The sequence below is a fragment of the Apium graveolens genome, chromosome 2, assembly GCF_009905375.1.
Source record: "Apium graveolens cultivar Ventura chromosome 2, ASM990537v1, whole genome shotgun sequence".
Lineage (NCBI taxonomy): Eukaryota > Viridiplantae > Streptophyta > Magnoliopsida > Apiales > Apiaceae > Apium > Apium graveolens.
Window position 1 is genome coordinate 280,129,526 of NC_133648.1, and position 15,695 is coordinate 280,145,220.

General features: G+C 40.3%; 1 non-coding gene across 1 annotated transcript; it reads left to right on the forward strand.

The window, feature by feature from the left end:
• Nucleotides 1-9,556: 9,556 nt before the first annotated feature.
• On the forward strand, nt 9,557-9,663 carry LOC141709716 (small nucleolar RNA R71). The gene has a single exon (XR_012570280.1). It is a non-coding gene; the product is annotated as a small nucleolar RNA R71 (small nucleolar RNA).
• Nucleotides 9,664-15,695: the final 6,032 nt, after the last annotated feature.

The following is a 15,695-nucleotide window of genomic DNA, read 5'->3' on the forward strand; positions in this document are numbered from 1 at the left end:
TTACAAGAAAAGAAAGGTAATCCGGTTCTCCAAGCTTGGATGGAGACCCGGATCAAAAAAAAAAAGAACTTACAGCCAAGTTGGAACATGAGTTTATGGTTCATAAACGTATCCCGGGTTGGCTGGAACCCGAGACTACCACAAAATTTTCTAACTTGGTCTAAAGCCTCCCCCTCTAAGATCTCTGGGTTGAATTTCGTCTTAACCTCCCCAGTCGTAAAATAAGGAAGATACTCCAAATCGTAACCCTTCAACATCAGTATCTCCCCATTCCAATGCTTCAAAGAGGTCTGATGCATAACTGGTTTGGACCTACCCGGACCGAATCCGCACTCTGTTGCCCGGAACCTCAGCTCGTAGAAAGGTTTCTGGCTTGACCTAGAAAGGTAAAAAATCTGGTGGAATAACTTGAAGGTAGGAAGGAGCCCGGACTTGTTGCAGCAAGCTATGAACCAGGTCATAGACTTGATCCCATTCGGAGTTATCTGCATAGGAGAAATCCTGTAGACATACTTACAAAGGTGCTTCAGAAAAATGTGCCACCTGGGGCTCCACCCGGACCTTAGATGCTCCAGCCAAACCGGAACAAAACCATCCGCAGGACGATGGAAGATCCTCTCATACGGTTCGGGCCACCTCCAAGCAATATCACTGGTTAATTGAAAAGCAGCCCGGATCGCCTTATCCATATCACCCGGGTCAGCCTCAGCATGAAAATCCTTCAGCTGGTAATGATCCCGGTTGATCCCAAAGGAAGCAAAAGCTGTTTCCAGAGCACCTTGGTCATAAATACCCGGGTGCCCATCCTCGTGCCTCTCATATCTGACCCGGGTATAATAAATGCTATCCTCGAACCCGGGCGGCTTTCTCACGAAATGGTACTTAATATCAGACCAGCGACCCTCTGGCGTAAAAATAATAGAGTTTTCTGGAAGCCTCTTGAACCGGAAGCTCGTAATTGTTCCCATAACGATTTAAGCACAAGTTATTCCTTTTGATTACACAGGGCAAATAAAACGGTTAGAGTTACCCACTAATCATGCATACACATACATGAACCTATGCTAGCATGGCAAGTTCTAAATCTCAAGATCCATCGTCGCTTCACAAGAGATTAACACCTTATCTTATATGTTCGCGACGCACATAAGACGAATAAGCACAACCAATACTAGATATCATACAATCATCACACACTAAGGTATTAAACAACCAACTAAAGAATTCCATAGTAAATCCGTTACGACCCCATAATCACGATTAGCCCATGATAGCACTCATCGTCATCATGAGTTCATATGAAAATATAATAATAACACACGAGAATAATAACTAAAACTACTTATATTAAACTAGAGTACGTCACAAGAGTAATTAGGTTCAAAGTAAAGAAAACTAGCATCCAACGTTACAACAAAATAAAGAATCACAAGAAAATATTCTTCCTCTTCGTTGCAGTGTGCTAAAACGGTCTTCTTCCTTATCTCCTCGCTCCTTGATTAATACTACGATCCAACCTATGTGAAACGTCTCTGAAAACTACTTATATAGAGTCCCATAAAACCCAGCTAACTCAGAAGTTGGATGTTAAACAGAACCAGGTGTCCAAAATAATTATTCTAAAATTCTGTCCCTGAGCGGCCACTCAGCATTCCTGAGCGGGCGCTCAGCTTCCTGAGCGGTCGCTCAGCAGAGCTGAGCGGGCGCTTAGACCCCTTCTGGAAAATGCTCCATTTCTGCTCCAAATCTTTGCTGCATTCTGCTCCTATCTTTCCACTTGCAATGCCAAACACATGCCAAGGCTTATTCTTGATGAAATCTCTCCAGAAAAGCAATTAATACCCTGAAATGCACACACACTAGAAAAAAACATCAAATACACAAAATACTTGATTTCAAGACATCAATTCAAGCCATTATAAGACGTTCGAAGTGGTATAAAATGCCACTTATCACACCCCCAAACTTAAATCGATGCTTGTCCTCAAGCGTCACAGACTCAAAAACAAAACAAAAACATGCATGAATGCAATCTATATAAAATGCAGCGATCCCCCTTACTACGACCAAACCAACCAACTTACGACATCTCAACAAATGTAATTTAGGCGAATAAAGATCAATCAAATCATGCAAACTATCATACAGCCGAAAACGTGGTGTGTGCGGATGCTGAACAGATATGCTTCGAAACTAGATCAACTATCATAACTCGACTATCCTCAAGGTAATCACATGATTATACGAAGAATAAAATTCTAGGCACAAAATGACTTATAACACTACAAGATTACTGGAGCTTATTACGGAATCATGCTTTTTATTTAACACAACAAACAAATGCTTATTTGACCGTGCAATGAGTGAGGTCCACAAAAGACTTATACAATGGCATCCATGTAGCGAGCGTTAGATTAGCGGATCCCAGACTATAAAAGCCTTAGGTCACTAGGCACAAAGTCCCCTAAGAACTAAATAACTCGAATACCAAAGAGCCCACTCGTGATCAATTATGCATTAACTCTCTAATTTTTTCTTTTATTTTCTTTTCTTTTATTTTCTATTTTTTTTCTTTTTTTATATATATTTTTTCAAAATTTCTGAGCAAGTGCGTTTCACTCCATCTTGCTCAACCCTAGACTACTCGCATAAAAATACGAGCCGACTACTAGCCATTTGACGCCTAACCACAATTAGCAATGAATTCCACTTTTTACTCCAATTTTTCTTTTCATGCCTTGGATCACTAAGAACCTATTATAAATTCTAAGCATAATCAATAGATTAACCTTGAAAACCATCAAACCATAACAACAATCTAGTCCTTAAGTATTCTCTAAGACTTAGTGAAATTACAAGTATTTCTAGCATGCATGTCAACCTACAAGACTCAACATCACTTTAACGCTATCACTACACTCGCATCAACATCACAAATCAATTGGCAAAGCAACACAAAAGGGATCATGGTATATGCATGAGCTACATGACATGATAAATAAAGCTATAAATAAATAAATAAATAAATAAAACTATATGGAAAAAATATGCAATTATATGAACTAAACTATCATGAATATGCAAATATATGACACACACACAAAAAATATTCCTTAATTACCACCCCCAAACTTAAAATCTTCACTGTCCCCAGTGAAGGTAGTAGAAAGGAACACATGGTATACCTACTCGGAGAGATCATCATCATCATCATCACCCTCAGAGGGTGGAGTATCAGGAGGTGGATATGCAGAGTCCTCACCAAAAACTGGCCACTGGATGTCAGCTCCAAGGCCTCTAAAAGCAGTCCCAAGCACCATCCATCCTCCTCGACAGCCTCCTATACTGGGCATCAGCCATTCCAGCACCCTCCTGAGCTCTAGAAGAACCATCCTCATCACGCCCTGGTCTCACCATGGTAGCACCGCGTGCTGGACGCCCTCCTGGAAGATGATAACCCAGTCCATGTTCCTCGGGCTCTCCACCAGTCCACTCCTGCATCGCATTCAGAGTCCCGGAGTCAATAGGAGCGGCCGGCAGCTGCAACTGCTCGTGAGACGGCCACTGAACTCCCACTGCTCGGCAAAGCTTTGTAACCGTGGATGCATAAGGGATGTTCATGTGCTTAGCTCCCCTCAAAAACTTCAGAATTCCTTGGTAGATGAACTCACCAAGGTCCATATAGTACTCCTCATTCAAAATACCCCATAACAACTGTGCTCGCTCAACTGTGACCTCATGTGCATATGAAGTAGGAAGAATATTAGCGCAAATAAGGGCATTCCATGCACGTGCATACCTATTCATCGCAATCGCTGGAAAATGGCGATACTCGTTAGTCCCAGTTTTGAAGGTCCAAACTGTGCCCGGCCTACAGAGAGTAGCACAAATCAAATCTAAGTCAAAATTCTCAGCAGTCTTCTCATTCCAATTCTCCTCCGAGGGCTTCCTCTGTCGCTGCCCAATCACACGGCGAATCGCCTCAGGGTGATAATCCACCGTCATTCCCCGCACAACAGAAAACCCATTCTTTTCAGCTTTCGCGTTCGCATAGAACTCGCGAACAACGCTCATCGGAACTGCCTCTGGTGACTCACAAAAAGCAATCCAACCCTTCTCAGCAATCATTGGCAAAAACTCACCATCCCATCCCGATGGTAAGAATCCCCTCTCCTTCAAAATCGGCTTGCCCAGAAGCCTAATATACTCCTCCTCAACAGCCCTATCAAACAAACGAGGCCTCACAGCAGTACCCCTCGAAGAATCAGCAGTAGGATCAGTGTTGCTGCTATCAATAGTCCTGGATCTCTTGGGTGTCATCGAAACTGAGAAAAAATGTTTAAGAATTGTGTTTTTGAATACGGGAGAGAGTTTAAGGTTTGAAAGTATATGGGGGAGTATATGGAATAGATGTATTTATATATAGGGTAGAGATTAGGGTAAAATTTGATTAGGAGTGGGTTTGAGGGTTAAAAACGTGGGTAATGGGAAGATAATTCGTGGGTAATGGGGCTGTGTTTTATTTTTGGATTTTTCAGATTTTTTTGGATTTTTATAAGACTTAAAAACAAAATTCTTCCAGTCGGGCCCTGAACGGTCGCTCAGCAAAACTGAGCAGGCGCTCAGCTTGCTGAGCGGTCGCTCAGCAGAGCTGAGCGGGCGCTCAGGGGTCTTCTGGAAAAAAAAATTCCTTGCCCTGTTTTTCTGATTTTTTTGTGGTTTTGGATAGGTTACTAACTTCTAAGGGTTCCTGTAATAACAAATCATGGGTTGCCTCCCAAGAAGCGCTTCTTTTTTGTCATTAGCTTGACGTAGCGTACCTTAATCAAGTTGACAATAAAACGGCACTAACCACTTCCCGGTTTGCCGTGTCCCCATAGTAATGCTTCAAACGCTGACCATTAACCTTGAATGCTTGGTCCGGATCATTCTCAAAAATCTCCACCGCTCCATGTGAAAACACAGTTTTGACAATAAAAGGTCTAGACCACCTTGATTTCAACTTTCCAGGAAAAAGTCGGAGACAAGAGTTGAATAAAAGAACTTGTTGCCCCGACATAAATGACTTAGGATATAACTTCCTGTTGTGCCACCTTTTCACTTTTTCCTTGTACATTTTGTTATTCTCGTAAGCTTGGAGTCGAAATTCATCAAGTTCATTTAGCTGAAGCATTCGCTTCTTTCCAGCTGCATCTAGATCCAGGTTCAACTTCTTCAACGCCCAATAGGCCTTATGCTCAAGCTCCGCAAGTAAATGACATCCCTTACCATACACAAGTTGAAACGGGGACATTCCAAGTGGAGTCTTATATGCTATTCTGTAAGCCCAAACAGCCTCATCAAGCTTTAAAGACCAATCCTTCCTTGACGGACAAACAACCTTCTCTAAAATCGCTTGATCTCTCTATTAGACACTTCCGCTTGACTATTCGTTTGCGGATGATAGGCAGTAGCAACACGATGATTCACATTATAGCGCTGCATCATAGAAGTGAACTTACGGTTGCAGAAACGCGACCCTCGTCACTTATGATTACTCATGGCATTCCAAACCTTATGAAAATCTGCTTATGAAGAAAATTCAACACTACCTTTGCATCATTCGTCGGTAGAGCTTTGACTTCTACCCATTTTGAGACATAATCGACTGCCAGCAAGATGTACTGATTATTGCAGGACGAGACAAATGGCCCCATGAAATCAATTCCCCAAACATCAAAGACCTCAACTTCAAGCATCACATTTAACGAAATCTCATCCTTTCTCGTAAGATTTCCCACTCTTTGGCAACGATCACACCTTAAAATGAACTGATGAGCATCCTTAAACAAAGTAGGCCAGAAAAAACCTGCTTGCAGAATACGAGTTACCGTCTTCTCACCACCATAATGTCCACCATAAACTGTGGAGTGGCAGTCTCGTAATATCCCCTCCGTCTCACAGAATGGGATACATCTCCTGATGATCTGGTCAACTCCCTGTCTAAACAAATATGGTTCATCCCACATATACCACTTCACCTCATGTAGAAACTTCTTCTTTTGAGCTGTATTCATATTAGGAGGCATTATATTGCTGACAAGATAATTCAAAATATCTGCGAACCGTGGCTCTTCCTCCTGAACTGCGAACAACTGCTCATCTGGAAAAGATTCGTTGATCAATGTCTTATCATGTGAAGTAGACTCGGGATTCTCCAATCTAGAGAGATGGTCAGCTACTTGATTCTCAGTACCTTTTCGATCCTTGATCTCTAACTCAAATTCTTGTAGCAAGAGCACCCAACGAATGAGTCTAGGCTTCGAATCCTTCTTGGAAACCAAATAGTGAATGGCCACATGATCAGTGAACACTGTCACCTTTGTCCCAAGCAAATAATATCGAATTTTTTTGAAACCAAAGACTATTGCCAAGAGCTCTTTCTCAGTAGTGGTGTAGTTCATTTGAGCTCCATTTAAGGTCTTGCTAGCATAGTAGACCACATGAAAGAGATTATTCTTGCGCTGCCCAAGAACTGCGCCCACTGCATAATCACTCGCATCACACATCATCTCAAAAGGCTCTGTCCAATCAGGTGCTGTAATAACTGGTACAGTTATTAAACTCTTCTTGAGAGTCTCGAATGCCGTCAAGCATTCATCATCAAATCTGAAAGGCACATCCTTCTCAAGCAAGTTGCACAATGGCTTAGATATCTTCAAAAAGTCCTTGATAAAATGCCGATAAAAACCCGCATGACCAAGAAAACTACGGATTCCTTTCACAGAAATAGGTGGTGGAAGATTTTCAATGACTCCCACCTTGGCTTTGTCCACCTCAAGACCCTTACTAGAGACCTTATGCCCAAGAATAATGCCTTCACGCACCATAAAGTGACATTTTTCCCAATTGAGCACCAAATTAGTTTCCACACACCTTTTGAGTACTGCACGAAGATTATTCAAACATTCATCATACGAATGTCCAAAGACGGAGAAGTCGTCCATGAACACCTCGACGTTATTTCCAATCATATCAGAGAATATAGCCATCATACATATCAGAAAAGTGGCAGGTGTGCCACATAAGCCAAACAAAACTCTGCGAAAAGCAAACGTGCCAAATGGACAAGTGAAGGTAGTCTTTTCTTGATCCTCTGGTGCAATACATATCTGATTATACCCCGAATAACCATCCAGAAGACAATAATACTCATGACCGGCCAACCTGTCAAGCATCTGATCAATAAATGGAAGAGGGAAGTGATCCTTCCTCGTGCCCTTGTTCAACTTTCTGTAGTCCATGCATACTCTCCATCCTGTGACTGTTCGAGTGGGGATGAGCTCGTTCTTCTCATTTGCTACCACAGTAATACCTCCTTTCTTAGGTACACATTGCACGGGGCTCACCCAAGAACTGTCAGAAATATGATAAATGATTCCTGCATCCAGCCACTTCAGAATTTCTTTCTTCACCACTTCTTTCATGATAGGATTAAGTCTTCGCTGTTGCTCAACAGTCGGCTTACTACCTTCCTCTAGCAGAATTTTATGCATGCAGTACGAAGGGCTTCCCCTTGATGTCTGCTATAGTCCATCCGATAGCCGATTTGAATTCTCTCAAGATCCTCAGGAGCTTGTCCTCCTCACTACCTGAAAGGTCAGATGCAATAATAACAGGTAAAGTAGATGCATCACCTAAAAAAACATACCTCAAGTGTTCAGGCAATGGTTTAAGCTCCAAGGTAGGTGCTTCCTCAATAGATGGTTTGAGCTTTCCTTCAGCATTTTTGAGGTCAGAAGTACCAAGAGATTCAAATGGCATGTCTAGCTTTCGCCTCCAAGGAGAAGCATTTAAATATTTTAGTTGCTCATTGCCATCCTCATCATCAATGTCAAAATCCCCCACTAAGGCTTTCTCTAATGCATCAGACTTTAGTATATGATCAAGTTCTGAAGTGACCGCAGAATTAATCAAATCCACTTTTAAGCACTCCTCGTCTTCTGTAGGGAATTTCATTGCTTTGAATACATTGAATGTCACATCCTGATCCTGTACACTCATAGTAAGTTCACCTTTCTGCACATCTATCAAAGTACAGCCTATAGCCAAGAAAGGTCTCCCCAAGATTATGGGAATCTTCTTATCTTCCTCGAAATCCAGAATAACAAAGTCTACAGGAAAGAAGAGCTTATCCACCTATACTAGCACATCCTCCACTATGCCTCGTGGGTATGTAATAGAACGATCAGCCAATTGTAGAGACATGTAGGTGGGCTTTGGATCAGGTAAATTCAACTTTTTGAAGATCGACAACGGCATCAGATTGATGTTTGCTTCCAAATCACAAAGGCACTTGTCAAAAGACAACTTGCCAATGGTGCAAGGAATGGTGAAGCTACCTGGATCTTTAAGCTTTGGAGGTAACTTTTGTTGCAGCACAGCACTGCATTCTTCCGTTAAAGCAACGGTCTCAAGGTCGTCCAGTTTCACCTTCCTTGAAAGAATACTCTTCAAAAATTTCGCATAACTAGGCATTTGCTCCAGAGCCTCAGCGAAAGGTATATTGATGTGAAGTTTCTTGAACACCTTCAAAAACTTACCAAACTGCTTATCCAGCTTTTGTTGTTGCAATCTCTTAGGGAAATGTGGTGGAGGATAGAGCTGTTTCTTCCCTGTTTTACCCTCAGGCCGAGTGTGTTCAACAGTAGTCTTCCTTGGTTTCGCCGCTTTCTCCCGTTGCTTAGCTTCTTCATCACCAACTTCAGCTTCTCCGTCTTTTACTTTTTCAGCATCAACAACTTTTCCAGACCTTAAGGTGATAGCCTTGACTTGCTCTTTAGCTTCCTTCCTGCCTGGCACTTTAGTATCACTGGGAAGTGTGCCAGGTTGATGATTGAGCACTGCATTTGCTATTTGACCGATTTGATTTTCCAAGGTCTTGATAGAAACTGCCTGACTTTTGCACAACAGCTTAAGTTCCTCAAAATCAGCAGTAGAGGGTGGAGCTGCACCTCCTTGTTGAGGATATGATTGCCTTTGAGCATAATGCTGTGATTGCTGGAATCCAGGTGGATTGAACTGTTTACTTACGCCTTGCTGATATGGTTGCTGAATAATATTCTGATTATTACTCTAGCTGAAATTTGGATGATTTCTGTTGTTAACATGATAAGTAGCTCGCACAGGCTGCCGCGGTCGCTGATAATTATTTACATACTGAACAGATTCATTAACAAGAGAACACTGATCCGTAGCATGAGAGCCTGCAGAAAGCTCACAGACCATAGCTATCTGATTGACTCCATAGGTGGCTAGAGAATCGACCTTCATAGACAGCGCTTGGAGCTGCACTGCAATAGCTGTAGCTGCATCAACTTCTAGAATACCTGCTACCTTCCCATGCATCATCCTTTGAGTTGGGTTTTGATGCTCATTTGCAGCCATAGTCTCAATAAGATTATAAGCCTCAGTATAGCTTTTGGCCCATAAGGCGCCTCCAGCTGCTGCATCGAGCATGGGCCGAGATTGGGCCCTTAAACCATTATAGAAACCAGTGATCACCATCCAATCAGGCATTTCATGATGTGGACACTTTCTCAACATCTCCTTGTAGCGCTCCTAAGCTTCGCACATGGATTCTGTAGGCTGCTGCGCAAACTGAGTAAGAGCACTCCTCATAGCAGCAGTCTTCGCCATTGGATAAAACTTTACCAGAAACTTTTGCGCAAGATCTTGCCAAGTAGTGATAGACCCAGCTGGTTCAGAATGTAACCAATCCTTAGCTTTATCCCTCAGTGAGAATGGGAAAAGCCTCAGCTTGATAGCCTCATCAGTCACACCATTATATTTGAAAGTACTACAGATCTCGAAAAAATTCCTTATGTGCATGTTGGGGTCTTCAGTCGCAGCACCTCCGAAAGAAACGGAATTCTGCACCATCTGAATAGTGTCCGACTTGATTTCAAAGTTATTGGCCTCAATAGTCGGGTGCATGATGCTAGACTGAATGTCATCAATTTTAGGCCTAGAAAAGTCCATAAGAGATGGATCTGCCGGAACTATACGATCACCCATGATTACTGGCTCTTTCTGCTCACTTCCTGAATCCGAATCTTCAAAATCTATCTTCTCTAGAATATCGAGAACTTCGTCTGTCTCCTCAGCTGTATCTACGAGAAAGTGTTTGCATAAACGCTCGCTAAAGTACCTGAAACACAACCGGAAACAATAATTAACAAGTCTTAATCACTGGGTCCTAATGACCACTGATTGTAAGTACATAAACTAAACAAATACGCCGAGTCCCCGGCAGCGGCGCCAAAAACTTGTTAGGGCGAAAACACGCGCTAATAATACACGCAAGTATACACGTTCGCAAGTAATATAGAATACTTTCTAGTTCATTCCCACAGAGACTCGGACTAATTATGTTCAATTAACAATCACTCACCAATGTATGATTACTTCTCAATGTTAAGACAATAACACTTAGATTTAATTAACTAATTATTAACTACAATTAACTATGAGAATTAAGCACTTAATAAATGCTTGAATTAATAATATTAAGACACACATGAGATCACAACTTCATTACTACTTCCTTCAATAGTCATTGTTATTACCCTTAACATGCAACAGTGATGATATTAATCGAACAACACGAAACTGATAAAAGCCAACTTTCATTGTACTAATACCATTCTACAAAGCATCCACAATTAAGATAGAAGTTGAATAGGCATCAATTATGTTGAGTCCCTATATGTCTACAAAATTGACAACATAACGATTTAAGTACAAGTTATTCCTTTTGATTACACAGGGCAAATAAAACGGTTAGAGTTACCCACTAATCATGCATACACATACATGAACCTATGCTAGCATGGCAAGTTCTAAATCTCAAGATCCATCGTCGCTTCACAAGAGATTAACACCTTATCTTATATGTTCGCGACGCACATAAGATGAATAAGCACAACCAATACTAGATATTATACAATCATCACACACTAAGGTATTAAACAACTAACTAAAGAATTCCATAGTAAATCCGTTACGACCCCATGATCACGATTAGCCCATGATATCACTCATCATCATCATGGGTTCATATGAAAACATGATAATAACACACGAGAATAATAACTAAAACTACTTATATTAAACTAGAGTACGTCACAAGAGTAATTAGGTTCAAAGTAAAGAAAACTAGCATCCAACGTTACAACGAAATAAAGAATCACAAGAAAATATGCTTCCTCTTCGTTGCGGTGTGCTAAAACGGTCTTCTTCCTTATCTCCTCGCTCCTTGATTAATACTACGATCCAACCTATGTGAAACGTCTCTGAAAACTACTTATATAGGAGTCCCATAAAACCCAGCTAACTCAGAACTTGGAAGTTAAACAGAACCAGGAGTCCAAAATAATTATTCTAAAATTCCGTCCCTGAGCGATCGCTCAGCAGAGCTGAGCGGGCGCTCAGACCCCTTCTAAAAAATGTCCTGTTTCTGCTCCAAATCTTTGCTGCATTCTGCTCCTATCTTTCCACTTGCAATGCCAAACACATGCCAAGGCTTATTCTTGATGAAATCTCTCCAGAAAAGTAATTAATACCCTGAAATGCACAAACACTAGAAAAACGCATCAAATACACAAAATACTTGATTTCAAGACATCAATTCAAGCCATTATAAGACATTCTAAGTGGTATAAAATGCCACTTATCAATAGGCTAAATATATAGTGTTTAACATAAAACTATCCTAATCGGGACTTAAAAAGCGAGCGTCGATCACCTTTTAACCTTTATAAAGGTTATTCATTGGGTGAAAGCCGCTAACAGGCCCTGATTTTGGTTAATCGGCCCTAAACGGGGCTAATTTCCATATATAAGCTGTTAATTACGCTTAATACGACCTAATTTTAAGCTAAAGTTTTTTAAATTTTCCTTAATCAAGCCTAATCGACACTAAATGGGGCTAAACGACCTTAATCAAGGCTAAACAACCTTAATTGGGGTTAATTAATATAAGCAAGTCGCTAATTAGCTTTAATTCAGGCTAATAATTTACAATATACACTAACGGCCCTTAATCAAGGCTAAATTACACTAATTGGCCCTTAATGGGGCTAGGTTAATCATTTAAAAAAATTCGAATTTGACTCAAAAATTTTCCGAAAATTCAAAAAAACTCCATCCCAGAATGCTCTGGACCGACCAAGACGTCCATCCTACGATGTCTTGGTTGGCCAGAGCCCTCCATGTAGGGAGGTCGGCCCCTAGGAGTCTTGGTCAACCGGAGACTCCATCCTGGAGCTCTTGATCGGCCGGGACTTCCATATTGAGGACCTCCTGGCTGGCCTCAACCCGTGCAAATGAGGAGGTCGGCCACTAGGAGTCTTGGTCTGCCGGGAAACTCCGTCCTAGAGCTCCTGGTTGCCGAGACTTCCATGTTGAGGACATCCTGGTCGGCCTCAACCCGTGAAAATATGGAGGTCGGACCCTAAGAGTCTTGGTCGGCCAGGAGAATCCGTCTTGGGGCTCCTGGTCGGCCTGAAGTTCTATGTTGAGGACCATCTGGTCAGCCTCAACCCGTGAAAACGGGGAGGTCAGCTTCTGGGAGTCTTGGTCGGCCGGAAGACTACGCCTGGGAGCTCATGGTCAGCCGAGGCTTCCTTGCCTTGAGGGAACTTTTTTCCAAGAGCTATCTGGTCTTCCAGGGAATAGCTTTACAGAATTTCTCGAATTTCAACCTTCTCGATTTTAAGTCGTGGCTATAGATTTCCATAAGCGGTAGTTTATGAGTTACACTTTGCCCTTTTCATAAACTTTTCACTAATCACCATGATTAGCGTAATCAGTGTTAGATTAATACTAATACCATGGTTTTAGCTTTTCTGGTAGGACTGATACGACAACCGATCTCTTGTATCATTTTATTCGTTTATTGTGTCCTTTCTTCTAAGTATTCGATGGTTTTTTGCCATTTTAGCGATCTTTTGCTGAGTGCAACCTGTAAACACGAACCAACCTGTGTTTGTGACTTGCTATAGCAGTGCCTCTTTTTCTATAAAAGAAGATGAGAAGTGTTTATTTTCCTTCACACCTTCATTTTTCAACTTCTCTCAAGTTTTCTTTGCTTCAAGAGCTCTCAATCTCTCAAGTTCTATTTCATCCAAGATGTCTGAGAACCACTTTAACAAGCCTTCTCCCTCTGTCCTAGAGCTCATTGAAAGGGAGATCCTTGGAGCTCAAGCCTTATATTATGTACTCTTAACTTTGTAAAAATCTCGTTCGAGAGCATTCTAGTCGGCCTAAGGCCGTCACTTTTTTGGAAGGTTGGAACCTTTAGGTTTGCCAGGGATCCCTTTCCCGGGAAGCCTGGTTGGCCTGGGACCTCCATTTTGGGAGATCAGCCCCTCTAGGTCGGTCGGGACCTCTCCCTGGAGGGTCGGGTTGTCTGGAAGCCAACCAATGTCTACTTTGTGGACTTAGTTTTTCTTTTTTCTTTCTTGTTAAGTCAATGCCTACTTTGATGCCTCCTCCATTCAGGGTATCAAGATGAGGAGCGACTATGCGGCCTTGTAAGACTCAGTGGAGAAGCTGGAGGAGATGTAATATCCTATATTTTCAATTATTATTATTATTATTATTTGGAATTGTTTATGTGATTTTTATGTGAATTTTAGTGAATTATTTGATAATTGGAATTGATGTTTAGATGTTTATATTGAGTATTCTAATTTTTATATGTCCAGAATAGAATATAGATAATTATGATATTTTTCTGGTAATTTTTGGAATATTATATGAGTTATAATGATTTATGAATTTTTTTTTGACCAAATGATTTATGAATTTATTAATTATTTTCTGAGTAATTATAAAACTATATTATAAAGCCGGGAATCGTCCAACCTCAACTGTTTTTACGTTTTTACAACCCTAAACTCTTCCGAAAACTCCTTCCTAACCCAATCTGATAATTCCAGATATTTTCCGTGTTTTGACCTTTTCAATCCGGATTACGGTTTGACTCGTACGCGTCCCGGCGTACAATTTTCGATACGACAATCGTTTTGATAAATCAACAAAACCCGTATTATCGAAAGACGGGATATTTTTACATCATTTTCGTATAAAGTCTTTTATAAGAAGCCTAGTTTTGATAATTATCCAAATCTGATACTAAATTGTATCGTTTTATAGTTAATTAGCGGCTAAGTAACCTATTTTCGGATCCGATATGTAAGGGTAATTATTGAATTATTAAATAAATAAAATATGTGATTGTTCTGTCAACTATGTTTTGTTGTAATATTGTTTTTTTGTGATTGGTTGGATGTGAAGATTAATTTTATAATTAATTATCGAGCTGTATGAATTTAATTTATTTTTAAAGTAATTTTCTTGAATATTTATTCTTATAAATGCTAAAATTATTTCTAAAATTATTTTTGTTGCTCTATAATCTTATTTCTTATTTTTAGGAGTTTATAAAATTTAGAAAAAATATTTTATTAATAATTTATCCCTAAATAATTTTCTGATTGCATTTAATTGTAAGATCAGTATTTAATTCCAGAATGCTTCATAAATCTTGAAAATTTTATTTTATTAAGTTTGGAATATTTCGAAAAATTTTAAAATTATTTCAGAATTTTTTTCGGCTTTTATTCACCCGAACGTTTATTCGTTAAATTGGAAATGCGGGTCGGTTGCGCGTTCCAGAAATGATTTAAAATTTTTGAAAATTACATTTTTTTATCATTTTTAATTATTTCTGGAATTTTAAAACTATTTTGATATTTTCTCGGGTTAATTTAACCCGCAAAATTAGATTGATAAATTGCAAGTGTCGTGTTATTTGTTGGGTTCTATAGATAAAATAGTAAAAAAAAAGAGGGGCAGATAATTTCAATCGGGTTTATCCCTCTTCTTTCCTCTCCAATTCATGTGCCTCTCTCTCCTCAATCTTTAATCTCGCAAATCTCTCTCTCACTCTTATAATCTCCCTCGTTTCTTGCTTTCTTTGATTTCTTTTCTTTCCTTTCCTCTGTTTTCGTTCCTTCCTTCCGGTTGTGTTCCTCCCTCCGGTAAGCCGCCGCTGCTCTGTTCTCTTTCCAGCAAAATCGCCGCCCCTGCTCCCCTTTTTCTTCCTGTTGTTTATTCAGTTTTATTCTCGCAAAGTCGTGTGTGTATATGCAGTCGTGTATGTGTTCTTACTTGCCGCCTTGATTTTTCTGTTGTTTTTCCGAGTCGTGCCCTGTTCTTGCTTCGGTTGCACGTAGGCGCGTGTGTGTTGTGCTAGCTGTTTAGTTTGGCGATGTCCTAAATTAAATTTTTAATGATTTATTTCGTTTTCTGCAGGATTTAATTGATTAAGGTTTCGTGAGATAAAAATTATCGTGCGGAAATAATTATTATTTAATCAGTGAAATTTACGTAGGATGCCCTATATAAACGAGAACCCGTGAATTTTACCGCCGTCGGCGATGAGCCTCGGCGAGCCGACGGTGAACCGTGATGAATTAATTTTGAGTCCTACGAATAAACATATAAAATACGAATTAAATATAAAATGCGAATAATAATTAATAATGATATTGAATTGGTGTTTGGGAATTTGTGGATGTTGGTTGTTGCGATTATTGATTGTTGTGATGAATTGATGTCGATTGTATTCGACGGGTAGACCGATAAAT